Raw genomic sequence first — 2305 nt, 5'->3', positions numbered from 1 at the left:
CATTATTATCATCATGTGTAACGTTATTCAAAACATTAAAAGTAATGTGCTCGTCATTAAGATGCATTGTAAGTTCTCCATTTTCCATATCAATCAAAGTTTTGCTTGTAGCAATAATGGTCTTTCTAATATGTTTGGTTTATTTTTCAGCTTCGAAGTCTAGAACAATTAAATCTGCTGGAAAAATGAATTTATCCACTTAGAAACACATTATCTATTATGCCCTCAGGGTGAACAATAGATCGATCAACAAGTTGAAGTGTTATAACAGTAGGTCTTGCTTCTCCAATGCCAAATTTCCTGAAAATAAACAAAGGTATAGTAAAAATCCATACAAATCGATCACCAATAACACAAGGGATAGTAAAACTCCCTAGATCCTTTAGTTTTATTAGCTATCTACTCGTAGCCATAGCACTACACCCTTTAGTGGGTGAAATAGTTTTGAACTCACCAAGTCTTCGCTTCTTTGAAAGTACCTCTTTTATGAACTTGATGAAATTCAAATTTTGCTCTAATGTATCAATAAACAGAATTTTGATTGTCACTTTTCTTATCACATTAATGAAAGTTTTGAATTTTTGGTTCTCTTTGGTAATCTTGAATCGTTGAGGAAATGGAGGTAGAGGTCTTGGATTCTGTTACACTAACAATTCTGGTGGCATCACATACAGTGTTATCGACATTTCTGGAGGTAATGTCCCTGAATTACTACTTAGTCATGTATATTTTACTGTGACATCCACTTTTGGTGTCTCAGTTTCCACTTCTAACTCATCGCCTTTATATTGTTATCCATGCCTCTCATCCTCATTCTTTTTGTATTCATCATTTGATTTTCCAAGGTAAAGTCCACTACATGTTGTGATGGCTTTACAATGCTCATTGTAATAAGTTTTCCCATTAACTTTTAAAACTTTAATGTCATTTGGCGATGCTCCTTGTGGTCTGTTGTTGAGCGAATTGGCTAGTTGTCCAACTTGATTCTCTAATGATCTCAGTGATGTTGACTCGCTTTGGATCAAAGCTTTATTCCTTTGATTCGTCGCTTCATTTCTTAAGATGTACTTCTTTAGTAGAGACTCAAGTGAGGTCGATGTTAAAGCTTGGTTAGAAGTCTACCCTTGATAACCTTGATGGTTGTTGTTGTGACATTACTTGATGATGTGACTATTAATGTTGTTGCATTGGCTACTATTGATTATATTGTTGCTACGAATAATCCTACTGTTTATTCCCAAAATTTGATTGTAATGCCATATTGGGGTTGGATTTTAACTTATCCAAGACAAGTTGGGATGATTTCGTAAGTTCGGATTGTAGGTGTTCCTATAAGCATTGACATTATCATTTATATTATAATTTCTCAAAAAATACACATACTCATGTTTTGTGGACATTCTTCAAAACTATGGTCATAACCGCAATAAACACAATTAACAACAGATGTAGCTTTTACCATATAAAACCTCTAGGTTTCTGCATATTCTTCATCATTTCAATCACTGTTGTCACATGTGTAGTCAGCGTGTTCAGAGCATCATTGTCTATTATTGTAGAAATGCTTCTACCCGACACAATCCTTGTGTGAGGGTATTGGTAGTTATAGTTGGAAATCATCTCTAAGATATCATAAGCTTTATTGTAGGACTTGTCCAACAATGCTTCATTGGTAGAAGCATCTACAACAATCCTTGTTTGCATGTTTAGTCCATTCTAGAATATTTCCATTTGTGTCTGATACTGGAAACCATGCATCAAACATTTCAACAGCAAGTCTTTAAATCTATCCCAAGCTTCATAAAAGTTTTCATCTACCATTTTCTTGAAAAATATGATGTCATTTCTTAGCCTTGCATTAATTTTGAGAGGGTTGAAATGTAACAAGAACTTTTGGGCAAGTTCGTTCCAAGATGTTATAACACCATGTGGCATCAAATTGAGACACGCCTTGGCTTTGTCACAAATCGAGTATAGAAACAACTTCAACTTTAGCCTCCTCAGACACTCTTTGTTGTACAAATAAATTAGACACTTTCATAAATACTTACAAGTGTACTCTAGGGTCCTCGATTTGCATCCCATTATATTTCCCCTTTGATTAAGACATTTGTAACATCAATAACTTCAATCCAAAATAGGCAACATGGATAGTTGGTCGATCAATGCTAATATTTAAGTTATCTAAAATGGACAAAATTTTCTCTGGGATTGCCCTATTTCTATCATCAATTTTTGGTAATGTGGCTGCATCGGTTCATTGTGCAAGGGTGGAATTCTCTTGTTATTTTGCCCATTATTGTTT

The 2305-nt window shown here is 34.4% G+C and overlaps 1 non-coding gene across 1 annotated transcript; it reads left to right on the top strand.

Annotated features, from left to right (window-relative positions):
• The first annotated feature begins 1747 nt into the window (after positions 1–1747).
• LOC120192878 lies at positions 1748–1854 on the top strand. The gene has a single exon (XR_005522811.1). It is a non-coding gene; the product is annotated as a small nucleolar RNA R71 (small nucleolar RNA).
• The last annotated feature ends 451 nt before the right edge of the window (positions 1855–2305 follow it).

The sequence above is a fragment of the Hibiscus syriacus genome, unplaced genomic scaffold (assembly GCF_006381635.1).
Source record: "Hibiscus syriacus cultivar Baekdansim isolate YM2019G1 unplaced genomic scaffold, ASM638163v2 tig00116982_pilon, whole genome shotgun sequence".
NCBI lineage: Eukaryota > Viridiplantae > Streptophyta > Magnoliopsida > Malvales > Malvaceae > Hibiscus > Hibiscus syriacus.
Note: the sequence above shows the minus strand (reverse complement) of the source record. Positions and strands in the feature narration are given on the sequence as shown.